Source organism: Callorhinus ursinus, unplaced genomic scaffold (genome assembly GCF_003265705.2).
Source record: "Callorhinus ursinus isolate GAN/ISIS: 27379988/994484 unplaced genomic scaffold, GSC_fseal_2.0 scaffold2, whole genome shotgun sequence".
Lineage (NCBI taxonomy): Eukaryota > Metazoa > Chordata > Mammalia > Carnivora > Otariidae > Callorhinus > Callorhinus ursinus.
The window spans coordinates 53,685,428-53,701,611 of NW_027397064.1; the positions used below are offsets into that span (position 1 = coordinate 53,685,428).

At 42.1% G+C, this 16,184-nt stretch overlaps 1 long non-coding RNA gene across 4 annotated transcripts in view; it reads left to right on the forward strand.

The window, feature by feature from the left end:
- Positions 1-16,184, forward strand: part of LOC112807054 (uncharacterized) — a 124,628-nt gene that overhangs the window by 23,500 nt on the left and 84,944 nt on the right. The window contains exon 5 of one of the 4 annotated variants that reach the window (XR_012375090.1): positions 1,055-1,175. The exons of the other annotated variants lie outside the window; for them this stretch is intronic. This is a non-coding gene — a long non-coding RNA (uncharacterized lncRNA). Of the gene's footprint in view, positions 1-1,054; positions 1,176-16,184 lie in introns of those variants that run through there. 4 annotated transcript variants of the gene reach the window in all.

Genomic DNA, 16,184 nt, shown 5'->3' on the forward strand with positions numbered 1-16,184 from the left:
TCACTAGATATAAATAAGTCTCAGGTAAGAACAGTACAGTCATTTCCCCCATCCTTGGCTCTCTGTCAATTTCGACACTAGATTTTGTGCTGTTTCCTGTGCTGTGATCTTGAATTTCTTTCTTTTTTTTTTTAAGATTTTTTTATTATTTATTTATTTATGAGAGACAGAGAGAGAGAGAGAGAGGCAGAGGGAGAAGCAGGCTCCCAAGGAGCAGGGAGCCCAATGCGGGACTCGATCCCAGGACTCTAGGATCATGACCTGAGCCGAAGGCAGATGCTTAACCATCTGAGCCACCCAGGCGCCCCCAGTGATCTTGAATTTCTAGGCAATAAAGATAACAAGGTAGCAACAGTGTGGCTCCTCCTTTCCACCTATATTTAAAGATAGGAGGTAGCTGGAAACTTACACGTAAAGAGCCCACTAGTGAGTGGGGCGCCTGGGTAGCTCAATTAAGTGTCTGACTTCAGCTCAGGTCATGGAGTCCCTGGATCAGGACCCCACATCAGGCTCCCCACTCAATGGGGAGTCTGCTTCTCCCTCTTGCTCTGTCCCTCCCCCTGGTCCTCTCTCTTGCTCGCTCTCTCTCTCAAATAAATGAATAAAATCTTAAAAAAAAAAAGAGCCCACTAATTGCCAAAAGTGTGTGCAAATTGTTTCAGTGAATCCTTTTATTGGCCATAGGTAGGTCAATTATCTCCATTTTAGAGAGTAGGACACTATGGGTCAGAGACGCTAAGTAATTTGCCTACGGTCATATGGTGAATAGAAGTGACTGGGAGAGAACACTGTCTGAGCAGAAACAGAGATAGTATGAGATGAACTTCTCACTCGGCAAGCCACGCACTCTCATCTCTCTTCACCGCCCTTCCACACGGACAGTAGAAGCAGTAATAGCCTTAGCTGCCCTGGGCCTCTGAGCAGGATGAAGGCAACTGCCATCCCATAGCAGCTTTAAGTTCTGAAATAAAGGCCATAACCTTCCAAGTATATTTGTAGTAAGATGCCATAAAAAATGGAAGGTATAATATTGAATTGCTTCTTTTATTGACAGTTTTGTAGTGAAAATTCTCCATAAGGAGTCCATATAGCTCACCATACAGGCTGATGTGGGACACCTGTACCAGGTCTTTCTCTTCTGGCGACCTCAAATAAATTGTATGGGCTTGTTTTTGTGCTTTCAAATCTTTCCTCCTTTGAGTCTTTCAATTTATGGGCAATTCATTTCTTAAGACTCAGAATTGGCTTTCAGTAAAGGTCTTTTTTTCTTTCCAAAGTGGTGTGAGATTTATATGCTAATTGTTGTGTTCGTTTAATTAGATGTGTGAGTTAAGGGGTATAAAATAAGCAACTACCCTCTCACAAGATACAATAAATTGCTCAGATTAGGGGCACCTGGGTGGCTCAGTTGGTTAAGCGACTGCCTTCGGCTCAGGTCATGATTCGGGTCCTGGGATCGAGCCCTGCATCGGGCTCCCTGCTCGGCCACAAGCCTGCTTCTCTCTCTCCCACTCGCCCTGCTTGTGTTCCCTCTCACACTGTCTCTCTTTCTCTCTGTCAAATAAATAAATAAAATCTTTTAAAAAAATAAGTAAATTGCTCAGATTAAAGAACAAAATGGCATAAATTGTAATCAAAATAGTGTATGATATCGGGGCGCCTGGCTGCCTCAGTTGGTAGAGCATGAGACTCTTGATCTCGGGATGGTGAGTTTGAGCCCCATGTTGGGTGTACAGTTCACTTAAAAAATAATAGTGTAGGGGCGCCTGGGTGGCTCAGTTGTTAAGCATCTGCCTTTGGCTCAGGTCATGATCCCAGGGTCCTGGGATCGAGCCCCACATCGGGCTCCCTGCTCAATGGGAGGCCTGTTTCTCCCTCTCCCACTCCATCTGCTTGTGTTCCCTCTCTCGCTGTGTCTCTCTCTGTCAAATAAATAAATCTTTAAAAAAGTAAAATAAAATAAAAATCCCAAACACCTCTTTAAAAAAAAATAATAGTGTATGATATCATTTCATGCAAGAAAAATGAATGATTTCCAAGAACTCTCCCTGAGAAATTAGGTTGAGAGACTGGCTAAATCCTCAAATCCTCCCTACCTCCTCATCCACAAGAGAAACAAAGCAGGTATTTTGCAACACACAATTTAAAGTGAAGCTATAATTATCACCTAGTAATCTCTCATCATCTAGTTCCTAACTCTTCACACCATTCTGCTTCAGCAATTCTCTGCTAAAAATAAACCCTGCAGTATAAACTGTTGTATGTCAATAATCAATTCCTTGGCTAGATTTACATAATAGAATAACAAAACAAAAAAATCGCTGCATAACAAACAAAGCCTTTAATCTCTCCTAGCCACTCACACCAAATGCCAGTATATCATCTGCAGATAACGAACAGTGCCACCATGGCTGACATGAAACACTTGGGAAGGCCTCCAGGCCTAAATCGAGCGGATCCAGTCTACTGCCCTCAACTACCTACAAAAGACATGCTCTTTTGTGGTTTTCTTGGGACAGCCCCCCCTTCTGGAACATGCTCTGGCTTCCTGGGACCCCCAAATTCCTTGCCCAGACAGCCTGGAGCATGCATCAGAACTTGCAGTGTCCCCTCTAGGTTCTTTGGTTGGTCTAATTAAATTGAGGGGCACCTGGGTGGCCCAGTCGTTAGGCATCTGCCTTCGGCTCAGGTCATGATCCCAGGGTCCTGGGATGGAGCCCCGTGTTGGGCTCCCTGCTCCACAGGAAGCCTGCTTCTCCCTCTCCCACTCCCCCTGCTTGTGTTCCCTCTCTCACTGTGTCTCTCTCTGTCAAATAAATAAATAAAAAATCTTAAAAAAAATAATTGACATAAGACAGATAAACAGAAAACTAATTTCAAACATAAGGGAACTGATAAAAATATGAGCCTCCCTGAAGTGACCAAAACAGGCAGCCTTTATACCTTTTAAACAAAGAAACAATTATTTGTGAAGAACTGACAAAAGGTTTTGGGCTTGGGGTAGCAAATAAATGAAGAAATAACCAAGTTTGTTTATGTGGCCATCTTAACCCCGAATTCCCTATCTGTGGTGATAAGGATGCTTTCTACCCTCCAGGTGCAGGGAAGGTAGCCTTCACATGGGGAATTTATTTCCTGCTTTCAGGGGGACAAAAGGGCCTTCTTGTACCAGCTGTTTCTTAGGTAACTTTAGTTCAAAATAATCAATATGTCAAAGTGGGATATTTTGGGGTGACCCGCCCTGAACCCCATTGTTCCCTTTCATTGGCTGACTACCTTGTGGCACAGCTTTCCCATACAGCCTACCTGTGCGTTACTTCCCATTCTTCCCTGCTTCTCCCTCTCACTGCCCTGGGTTTACACCTACCACATAAAAGCAAGAACACTCAATCTCCCCTACACTTTGTTGTTTAGTAAATTGGGCTAAAACATAGGCCCACCATATGAATTAGAAAAAATAAAATTCTAAAAGTATGTGCAAACGAATGGTCTTTTTTTTTAAGATACATTTTTTAAAAAATAATTTATTCATTTGAGAGGGAGAGAGAGAGAGCACAAGCAGGGGGAGAGGCAGAGGGAGAGGGAGAAGCAGACTCCCCGCTGAGCAGGGAGCCTGCGCCGTGGGGCTCCATTTCAGGACCTGGAGATCATGACCTGAACCGAAGGCAGATACTTAACTATCTGAGCCACCCAGGCGCCCCGAGGTACATTCTTTTTTTTATTTTAATTAATTAATTAATTTATTTTTTAAAGATTTTATTTATTTGACAGAGAGAGACACAGCAAGAGAGGAAACACAAGCAGGGGCAGAGGGAGAGGGAGAAGCAGACTGCCCGCTGAGCAGGAAGCCCGACACGGGGCTCTATCCCAGGACCCTAGGATCAGGACCCGAGCCGAAGGCAGATGCCTAACAACTGAGCCACCCAGGCGCCCCTCATTCTTTTTTTTTTTTAATATTTTATTTATTTATTTATTTTTAGAGAGAGAGAGAGGGAGAGGGAGAAAATCTTAAGTAGGCTTCAGGCTCAGCGCAGAGCCCAATATGGCGCTGTCTCACAACCCTGAGATCATGACCTGAGCTGAAATCTAGAGTCAGATGCTTAACCGACTGAGCCACCCAGGTACCCCAAAAACAAGTGGTCTTAGGAATAACTGATAAAAACCTATTTTTATACCAATATCTTCAAATTGCATACATAATAAGTAATTGTTTCAGTATGAATTTGGAGACACTCTAGTGCTTGGATAGACACTCTAGTGCTCGTTTCTTTTCCTGCAGACTCCTAAGACCCTTTCTTATATCCTAATTAATCAATAATTTTGGGAATCAGGTAGCACTATGTAAATCTTTGGAAATGCTGAAAAGGGCTTCTTTGTCCTCATAATATAGGTAGACAATATAGACAGTATAGAAATACTAACTTGTGTGGTCTACACCAAAGTGCCTCAGGGAAGTGGGGAAATTATTGCTGGTCTCAAAGATCTTGGAAGGTTTCATGATGGAGAGATAGGAGTTCTGCCTCCAATTCCAACGTGGAATGGGGGGTTTCCCCCACACCAACCAGCGATTCTGGGGCACCAGCTGTCCTACGGTTCAACCCAGTGCTGACACTATCTGCCTTGAGATAGCATCAGATTCCACAGATTAAAGGCTCAGTCCTGCAAGACTGCCTCCCACCCTCTTCAGACCCCAGTTGCGGGCTGCAGTTATCAGCTGTGCTTCTGATGGACCGGCTATAGATCAGAGGTTCCAGAGCCCAGGGAAACATGTTGCTCACTAGATTACTGGTTTATTGTAAAATGCTGTAACTCAGGAACAGCCAGATGGAAGATATGCCTAGGGCAAGGTGTGGGGAAAGGGGAAAGGGCGTGGAGCTTCCATGCCCTCTCTGGGTATGCCGCTTTCCTAACATCTCCATGTTTTCACCAATGTGGAAGTTCTCTGAACCCCATCTTTTTTGGGTTTTTATGGAGGCTTTATTAGGCATGATTGGTTGTATCATTGGCCATCCACTCACTCTCCAGCCCCTCTCCCCTCCACAGAGGTGGGGTGGGGGGAAGAGTTCCAACCCTGTAATCACAAGGTTGGTTCTCCTGGCAACCTGCCCCCCACCCTTTGGTGCTTTCCAAAAGTCACCTCATTAACAGAAGAGAAGACATCTTTATTGCTCTCATCACTTAGGAAATTCCCAGGGTTTGGGGAGCTATGTGTCAGAAAAAGGGATGAAGACCAAATATACATCTCTAATGATAAATCACAACATCACAAAATGAAACTTTTTTTCTCAAGATTTTATTTGTTTATTTGACAGAGAGAGGGACAGCAAGAGAGGGAACACAAGCAGGGTGAGTGGGAGAGGGAGAAGCAGGCTTCCCGCCGAGTGGGGAGCCTGATGCGGGGCTCAATCCCAGGACTCCGGGATCATGACCTGAGCTGAAGGCAGATGCTTAACGACTGAGCCACCCAAGTGCCCCCAAAACGAAACTTTTGAATGGCATTTTTAAGGATGGATAAGAACTGAATTGGTAGAGAGGAGACAGAAAGGTGCTCCTGGTAAAAGTTTCAAACCCTGAGTGAAGGCCTGGAGATTGGATTCAGTACTTCGGAAGGATTCACTATTCTTGTACCCCTTTTAATACACCTAGGGGGGTTACAGACTGCTTGAAATTCACCAGTGAAACCCAGATTCATCCATGATATAAAAAATTTAATGATTTGGAGTGCCTGGGTGGTGCAGTCAGTTAGGCATCTGACTCTTGTTTTTGGTTCTGGTGGTGCTCTCAGGGTCATGAAATCGGGCCCCTTGTTGGGTTTTGCCCTCAGTGCAGTCTGCTTAACCTCTCCCTCGGGGCACCTGGGTGGCTCAGTCCGTTGAGCATCTGCCTTTGGCTCAGGTTGTGATCCCGGGGTCCTGGGATCAAGCCCTACATCGGGCTCTCTGCTCAGCAGGGGGCCTGCTTCTCCCTCTCCCTTTGCTATTCCCCCTGCTTGTGCTCTCTCTCTTTCTCTGTCATATAGGTAAATAAAGTCTTAAAAAAAAAAAAAGGACTCTCCCTCTGCCCCTCCCCTCCACTCTCTCTCTCTCTCTCTAAAATAGATAAGTTTAAAAAAATTTTAATGATTTGATAATTTTCTTTTTTTTTAAATTTATTTTATTTATTTATTTGTCGGGGGCAGGGCACAAGCAGGGGGCGCGGCAGGCAGGGGGAGAAGCGGGGGGGGGGGGCCTTGGCTCGGTGGGGAGCCTGATGTGGGACTGGATCCCAGGAGCTTGGGATCGTGACCCGAGCTGAAGGCATACGCTTAACCGACTGAGCCACCTAGATGTCTCTGATTTGATAATTTTCTTAACATCAGCAAACAAAACAAAGCTGAATCTAAACTTTTTTTTTTAAAGATTTTATTTATTTGAGAGAGTGAGAATGAGAGAGAGAGAGAGAGAGAGCACATGAGAGGGGGGAGGGTCAGAGGGAGAAGCAGACTCCCCACCGAGCAGGGAGCCCGATGTGGGACTCGGTCCTGGGACTCCAGGATCATGACCTGAGCCGAAGGCAGTCGCTTAACCAACTGAGCCACCCAGGCGCCCTAAACTTTTTTTTTTTTAAAGATTTTATTTATGTATTTGAAAGAGAGAGAGAGAGAGAGAGCACAAGCAGGGGGAGTGGCAGGCAGAAGCAGAGGGAGCCTGATATGAGACTCAATCCTAAGACCCTGGGATCATGACCTGAGCTGAAGGCTGCTGCTTAACTGACTGAGCCACCCAGGCGCCCCTGAATCTAAACTTCAAATCTGGGTCTTCAAACAAATTTTCAAAAGGGCCCTCTCAATTTTGTTGATAAAAATAAACACTTCTGGGGCGCCTGGGTGGCTCAGTTGGTTAAGCGACTGCCTTTGGCTCAGGTCATGACCCTGGAGTCCCGGGATCGAGTCCCGCGTCGGGCTCCCTGCTCAGCAGGCAGTCTGCTTCTCCTTCTGACCCTCTTCCCTCTCGTGCTCTCTATCTCTCATTCTCTCTCTCTCAAATAAATAAATAAAATCTTTAAAAAAAATTTAAAAAATTAATGCATATTAAATAGAATCGTCAGAATATAGGATTATTTACATAAGAGTGAAAACATAATAATTCACTTTAGAATAATATTGAATTATGGGATATCCTGGAAATAAGTGAATTAATCTCATTGACAAATGATCATCTAGGCCCTTATTTAACATTCAAGTATGTGACCTGTAAATTTTTGTTGATCTGGGAGTAAAATTCAAGAATTTAATTTTACCTGAGGACAGTTTATTAGTTGAGAACTCACAATTCAGCATAAAAACTCCTACTTGAATTTAAATAATTGAATTCAATAACTGTTAAAGAGCAATTTATGAAGGAAAGGAAGATAGAAAATTAGGAAAAATTCCTAAAGGCTATGGAAAACTTTTTATTTTATTTTATTTATTTATTTGACAGAGAGAAAGACAGCAAGAGCAGGGACACAAGCAAAGGGAGTGGGAGAGGGAGAAGCAGGCTTCCCGCAGAGCAGGGAGCCCGATGTGGGGCTCGATCCCAGGACCCTGGGATCATGACCTGAGCCGAAGGCAGACGCCCAACGACTGAGCCACCCAGGTGCCCCGGAAAACTCTTAAGGGGACAGAGTATGTTCTCAAACTATCAGCTACAAATTTCTCCTCTTTCTTTGAATGAAACTAAAATTTCAAAAATTCAGTACATGAAGTATGTACTGGTGAGCCAATAAGATAAAAGAATTTGCTTCAAAATATTCCAGGAGGAACAAAGTTGGGAGAGGAGCAGATAGGAGGAGCAGTGAGAGGTGATAGGTCATGAAGTTTCATTATTCCTTCTCTTTTGTATATATTTGAAATTTTTGTTTTGTTTTTTTTCTTTTTTCTATATATATATTTGAAATTTTTATAATATGAATATTTTATAAAATCCCATGTATTTTCAGTAGATGACAATTGAATCAAATCTAAATTTTCTTCATTCTCTTCAAGGGGTTTATAAATATACATTTGTCAAAAAGAAAACCACAAGCCCAAAATGGAGTCATTTATACTAGGCCACATCAACAAACTGGGGATTGATATTTACCCTAATTGCAACCTTCCCCAGAAATGTATTCTTAACCAGTCAGTCAGGAATTTTCTGATCTGCACCAATGAGGTAATCTGTCACATGGGCCTTCTCCATTCCCCCACCCCCAAAGGAAGGTGAGGTAATCTGTATAAGACCACCCTGCCCTTCCCCTTCAGGAAAGGTGACCTTGCCTGAAACAATGTTTTCTTTTCTTTTGCTAATACTTCCTTGTCCCACCCTCCTTCCATTTTGTACAACTCTTCAGAGTTCCTTTCTTCTTCTTTTTTTTAAATTTTTTAAATTTTTTAATTTTTTTTAAAGATTTTATTTATTTGAGAGAGAGAATGAGAGATAGCATGAGAGGGGGGAGGGTCAGAGGGAGAAACAGACTCCCTGCTGAGCAGGGAGCCCGATGCGGGACTCGATTCGGGGACTCCAGGATCATGACCTGAGCCGAAGGCAGTCGCTTAACCAACTGAGCCACCCTTTTTTTAAAGATCTTATTTACTTATTTGACAGAGACGCAGCGAGAGAGGGAACACAAGCAGGGGGAGTGGGAGAGGGAGAAGCAGACTTTCCGCGGAGCAGGGAGCCGGGTGCGGGGCTCGATCCCAGGAACCTGGGATCATGACCTGAGCCAAAGGCAGACGTTTAACGACTGAGCCACCCAGGCGCTCCTAGAGTTCCTTCCTTCTTGCTAGATTGCTGCCTGATTTATGAATCACTTAAGAAAGCCAATTAGATCTTCAAATTTACTCAGTTGAATTTTTGTTTTTAATACATCGATTATTTTATTTCATCTAACTATTGTTATTGGGGTGAATGAGGCAGAGGAGGGGACAGACTAGTCAGGGGTTATGGGCCTGAGTTATTGGATGTATAAAAGGAAAACAAACAGGTTCTAAGGAAGTTTACAAGAGTTAGTAATTGCTTAAATAAATAGGAATTGAAGTTTCTTCAACTGAGTGGATGATGGTCCAACTAACTCCTGAGACTTAAGGTAGGAATCCGGAGGGATAAAGACGTAAAGAGCATGGTTTGGCTGGGCTGATTTTGAGGCACATAAAGGATATTCCCTATCTCCTTTCCTTCCTTCTTTCCTCCCTCCTTCCTTCCTTTCCTTCTTTTCTTTCTTTCTTTCTTTCTTTCTTTCTTTCTTTCTTTCTTTCTTTCTTTCTTTCTTTCTTTCTTTCTTTCTCTTTCTTTCCTGCTTTCTTTCTTTCTCTTTCTTTCTTTCTTTCTTTCTCTCTTTCTCTCTTTCTTTCTTTCTCTCTTTCTCTCTTTCTCTCTTTCTCTCTCTCTTTCTCTCTCTCTTTCTTTCTTTCTTTCTTTCTTTACCTCTCCTTTCCTTCTCTTTCCTTTCCTTTCTTGTCTTTCAATTTTATTTATTTATTCCAGAGAGAAAGAGAGGAGGAGAAGAGGAGGAGCAGAGGGAGAGGGACAAGCATGAGGCTCCATCTCAGGGGCTTGATCTCAGGACCCTCAGATCATGACCTGAGCCAAAACCAAAAGTCAGATGATTAAACTACTGAACCATCCAGGGTTCCCCCTTTTTTTTTTTTTTTTTAAGTAGGCCCCACACCCAAGGTAGAGTCCAACATGGGGCTTGAACTCACCACCCTGAGATCAAGAGTTAGACACTGAACTGACTGAGCCACTCAGGCACCCCCCCAGGAACATGTTTCAATTTTTTACCTTGAAATAAAATACCACAGTCCTTTTTTTTTTTTTTCCACAGTCCTTTTTATAGGAACTATACGTTGATATTTTCAGAGGTATTCTTCCTTTAAATGGATTTGTCTGCATAGTCTCTATGGGCAGCTTCAGGAGGTTCTGGAACCTCTCTGGCTAGCATTTTTTCATGTTGCTGAAAAAATGTTTTCAGGCCTAAGAAATTAAACAGTTTACATTTAATTGCAAAAACAAACATGAGAACTACCAAATCTTTTTTTTTAAGATTTTATTTATTTATTTGAGAGAGAGAGAATGAGAGATAGAGAGCACGAGAGGGAAGAGGGTCAGAGGGAGAAGCAGACTCCCTGCGGAGCAGGGAGCCCGATGTGGGACTCGATCCTGGGACTCCAGGATCATGACCTGAGCCGAAGGCAGTTGCTTAACCAACTGAGCCACCCAGGCGCCCTGAGAACTACCAAATCTTGATCACACTGGTATTTAGTAGTGGGGTACTTTACAATGATTTATTATCACATACTCCTGGCTCAGTCAAAATTGCTGTCTCCTCATTGTGAGTTGAGTGATTTGACCGAAGTCTAATTACTAAACACAAAGTGCAAATAAAACTCCATGTTTTTATTCCTTGTTCTTTTGCTCTATCTTTAAAAAAAATCTCCACAGCATTTATAAAATGATAAAAACAGATTCATGAAAGAACCAGTAGCATGTTCTTGCAGGTGGTGTTTCTCAGCTGAGCTCCAACTAACTAACCTGAACCAGAGCGCCCTCCCTTTCCTATTGTACCTTCACTGGCTTCTTCCAGTAACAGAGTATCTTCTCAGTTTATTTCCCTTCAGTTCACTGGCCCATCGCTTCCAGGTTAAACAGAGAAATTTCAGTAGATCCTTTTTATATTTGTATTTATGTATGGTAGCTTCCTCTTCACCTTCCACCATTCCTTCTAACTTCCACCACTAACCAGGCAGATTTTTCTGGCTTGTTATTATTAGATAAAACACAAAATGTGACTTCAGATTAATTTCCTTTTTTAGTCTTTATCCAGTTTTCCACAAACTACTTCACTCCTAACTAAAGGGATCACTCCTGAAATAGTTTTCATTTTTTTATTTTTTTAACCTTTGCATTTGTTTTGCCTCAGGTACTTTTGAGAATGCTGGCTAAGAGTTCAATCAAATTTAAGGAAGATTAGATTCTTTTGAGGTTGGACAATTCTGTTCTCAAACTTGCTTTGAGATCTTATCATCTGATTGGCTACATGAAAGGATAGACTGAGAAAAGAGACAGCCAGGAATCTGAATCAGGCTACCAGTTGATCTAGTGTCACGGAAAGAGAGAGGTGAGCATGACCTTTAACACACGGTAAATCTGCCCAAGGGTCAACTTGGCCTAATTTGATGTGTTGGGCTCAGACCAATCAACATTTCCCTTTGGGGACTGGTTTAGGCAAAAGTGAGAAAGGAAATTAGAAGAAAGGAGCAGAGACCTCAGCTTTCATAAGCCTAAGGAAACAAAATTCGTGTGTGACTCTTGATCTAGGGATTGTGAGTTCAAGTCCCATGTTGGGTATAGAGATTACTAAAAAACAATGAATAGAAACTTAATATTCATAATATGTGAAAGGACAGGTTTTGCATTATAGTTATCTGCGTAAATATTTTCACTTTCCAAATTGTGAAAAGAAGGAGTTTCTTGTTTGTTCCATAGCTTATATTTTGAGAACTGCCTCTCTCCTGCTCTGAGTGATTATGGTTGGCCATCACAACAGCCCACTTCTCCGGAAATAGAGGCTGGTCTAAGAATGAGCTTGTGACCTGTCTAAGCAGGACCAACCCTGTTTCAGGAGATTGATATGAATGCTCAGAGAGGGAGAGGTACCTGAACTGCTAGGGCCCATATTCCCCAGCACATGCAGAAACCGTACCTGAGAATAAACCTAGTAAGGAAAGGGACAGAAAGAGAGACAGAGACAGAGGGACAGAGGGAGACAAACCAGAGAATACCGTTTGAGTATCTGGATGTACTGAAGCCAGCCAAGAACTGGAACTTTATAGTTTTGTGAGCAAAAATATTCTCTTTATTTGTTTAAAATAAATGGAATGGGGTTTCTATCACCATCAAAAAGTTCTGACAATACACATGTGAATACATAGTCTTAGCCATCATCAAAAAAATAACTGGTTTCAATGCAAAGACCTTATTTACAGCAAGCGTAATAAATGTTGTCAAAACAGAAGAGGTTCCATACTAGGATTTGTGAAATGCTCTCCTATTTTACTTCCATATTTGCCTTTCCTCTCTCTCTCCCTTTCTTTTATTCTCCTATGTTTATTCTCACTAAACAAACATTGATTGATCATCTACCATGTGCTCACCACAGAGCAAATTGCTGAATGTACAGTGGTGAATAAAACACACTGGGTCCCTGCCTTCTTGGAGCTGATGCCACAGACTTCCTTTTTCTTGCATTGTGTAACATTGTATAGGACAGCATTGGTGTTGTAGTGTTCTTCTATGTTCTGTTTTCAGGCATACATGGAATTAATATGCTAATACTATTAAAAAATCTTGTATGATCCTGAGATATTACAAAAATGACTATGTAGATATTGAACAGTCTAAATCCAATAATTAGAAGCCTTTGAAAGTGACAAGTGCTCTATGACACAATATAACCTGTTGACTTGTTTGCTTTTGAAATATACATCAAGTTGTCCTTGTTTATTTGTATTTTTAGGTTTTATTTATTTAAGTAATCTCTACACCCAACATGAGGCTTGAATTCACCACACTGAGATCAAGTCACATGCTCTACTTACTGAGCCAGTTGGGTGCCCCAAGTTGTACTTGTTTTTTGACTAGACACCAAAATATTTTCCATATATAAATCAGTACAATAGAAATACAATCAATGCACAGAGAATTACCACAGGTACTGTATGTCTGGTAAGTGGAAATAAGTAAAATAAATTCATTTTAATTAATTAATTAATTTTAGAGGCGGGGGAAGAGGGAGGAGAGACTCTTAAGCAGGCTCCACACCCAGCTCAGAGCCCAATATGGGGCTCAGTCTCACAACCCTGAGATGATGATCTGAGCTGAAATCAAGAGTCGGATGCTTAACCAGCTGAGCCACTCAGGCGCCCCTAAAATAAATGTGTTTATGGAAGAAGATTCTCCCAAGTTTTTTGCATTTGCCCCTAGCACAATGTAGAATTCTTTCAAAATGTTTTGACTAAAATAAAATAAAGGTGTTAACGTCCCCTATTAAAACTTACGTAATATTTTTAGAATGTAATATAAAAGCATAGGAATAAAATGATGATAAATATATTTGGAAGAAGCAAACTTTGGAACAAAATCCATCACAGAAAAGTTGACGCCTGGGTGGCTCAGTCGTTAAGCGTCTGCCTTCGGCTCAGGTCATGATCCCAGGGTCCTGGGATCTAGTCCCACATCGGGTTCCTTGCTCAGTGAGGAGCCTGCTTCTCCCTCTCCCACTTCCTCTGCTGCTCCCCCTGCTTGTGCTCTCTCTCTCTCTGACAAATAAATAAATAAAAATCTTTAAAAGAAAAGAAAAGTTGTTTTCTCAGAAGTAAAGGTAGACCACTTCTCCTATACAAGAGTGCCGCAGTGTTTAGAGCAAGTTTGGCTTTCCTGCCAGGAATTTGGCCTTCTAAAAGTGCTAAGGGTTACAGCTTCTTGGCTTTTTCCAGCAGGATCCATGTACAGTGATAGCAGAGACACATGGGGAGGAGGGTTTGGGGGGTGGTTCTGCCTTCCTAGAAACTGACTTTCCTCTGATGTCAGGATGAAGAATGGTGGTTCTGATACCTGGGCTTAGCAGGGCAACAGAAGTGCATGGCTCTGCTGTGTGCCCTGTTGCCATGTTCCCTCTGGAAGAGATGGCCATGAAAGCTGTCCTCTAAAGGGTCAATGGGGTATAGTCTAGATTCTTATCCATGGGTGGCCAGGAATTCGGGGGCTGTCCTGTCTAGACACAACACACTATTTTTATTTTTTAATTATTTTTAAATTATTTTTAAAGGTTTTACTTATCTATTTGACGGAGATTGATAGCGAGAGCAGGAACACAAGCAGGGGGAGTAGGAGAGGGAGAAGCAGGCTTCCCGCGGAGCAGGGAGCCCCAGGCAGGGCTCAATCCCAGGACCCTGAGATCACGACCTGAGCCGAAGGCAGACGCTTAACGACTGAGCCACCCAGGCGCCATACTAATTATTTTTAAATAGTTAGATGAAAGCCAATCACACCTTATGTTTCAAACCTCACAGTGATGATGATTTTCAACACTGACTGCACGTTAGAATCAGCTGGGAAACTTTGGAAAATTAAGTCTTGATGTCCAGGCTGTACCCCAGCCCAATTCTTTGGTGGTCGAACCTGGGCATCAAGAGTTTTAAAAATTACCCAGATGATTCCAATCATCAAAGTGGTAACAGCTAACTCTTGTTTTTTAAGCCCATAGGCTTTGATTACTTTAGGAGATGCTCTTGTGACCAATGAAACAAAGCGTGTTACAGAGTGGCACTTGTTTATAGGATCCCAGAGAGAAGGACAATCATGGGGATCCTCATGAAGATTTCACTATATCATTTTTATTCCTCTTTTCTTGTTACTACATTGGTCCTGTATTATTTTCCCTTTTCACTCTTAGGACATGCTTTCATAGGGCCGCTAGATCACTGTGTCGGTGTGTGTAAACAGAACAAATTAATTTTGAGGATAGTACTACCTTTACTTACTTACCTTGGGTTGCTTTGTATTTCTACCAAAAACAGGAATAAATGGGGGGTCCAAAAATTGAACTGGGACCACAGCTGTTTTCAACGAGTCAAGCTTTTCCATCACCCCCTGAGGGAAGAGTGTTTAGATCAGCTTGCCACCAGGAGCTTTCTAACAGAAAGGCAAAGTAGTTTAAGTCACTAAAGGGACTTTATTCCACCCCCTACACTAGGAATTACGTAAAATTTCTCACCACATCTTAAGGCTGCCCTGAAAATGCCATTATCCTCAAACACCCTCAAAAGAGGAGTTAATTAAAGGCTAAGTATTTATCATCATTAAACTAAAGATATTACCTATAAAATTTCTACTTCAGAACAAGCAGGCCTTTAATCCAACATTCCCCTGCTTTCAAATCCACTCCCTGTCCAATACACACGCGGGTTTTACAAAAAATCCACGTATTAAAACTAAACATTTGTGATTATGATTTAGAAAGTCCACAGAGGTTCAGTTAACTATCACGGACTTTCATTCTTTTTTTTTTTTTTTTAAGATTTTATTTATTTATTTGACAGAGAGAGAGGGAGGTAGGGAGGGGGAGAGAGAGAGAGCACATGCAGGGTGAGCAGCAGGCAGAGGGAGGCAAAGGGAGAAGCAGGTTCCCTGCTGAGCAGAGAGCCCGATAGGGATGTGGGGCTCAATGCCAGGACCCTGGGATCATGACCTGAGCCGAAGGCAGATGCTTAACTGACTCAGCCACCCAGGCGCCCCACTAACTTTCATTCTTTTCATGGGACTTTTTTTTTAAGTTTATTTATTTCTTTTTAGTAATGTCAAACTCACGATTCCGGGGTCAAGAGACTGAGCCAGCCAGGCGTCCCTTCATGGGACTTCTTTATTTCAGTGTAGAGTCAAAGAGGGAACTTGGATTTTCATATCAGAGAAGTCTAGATTTGAATCTCTGCCTCTTATACTGTGACTATGGCCAATTTATTTAACTTTTCAGTGCCTCAGTTTCTTTGTATGATATGTAGAGTTAATGTGGGAACAGTGCAGTTATGTGTGAGGTTTTTGGTACATGATATGGAATCAGTATTTAATATTAAAGTTTTAATTATTTTTTAAGTGGTCTCTGCACCCACTGTGGGGCTCAAACTCACCACCTTGAGATCAAGAGTCAGTTGCTCTACTTACCGAGCCAGCCAGGCAGCCCCAATTCTTTTTTTTAAAACCTTTTTCTCTATCTTGCTTTCTCCAGTAATAACCTATGACCACTGAGTTCCCACACTTGACTGTAAACGCCACGAAAGCAGGAACTCCTATGATTTAGTCTATTGCCTGGGATAGAGGGGTGATCAGTAAATATTTGCTGAATGCATGTCTCTTGTACAATGTGCTCAGAAAATCATGTGGACAAATACCTTTACTATGACATAAAAGAATTTTGGGACTCAGTCTAGTGATGAATGAAGTTCTAAAAACCCAATCTCAAGGTTACTCATTTGAAAACATGAATTTGTTGTTCCCAGTTTTGTTCTGTTGCTTTTTTAGTGCTCTAGCATAGGGTTGAGGGTGCGGGTTCTGCAACCACATAACAACACTACCTGGTTTTGAATCCAGGCTATATTACTTATTAGCTGTGCAGAAATAAACATTCTA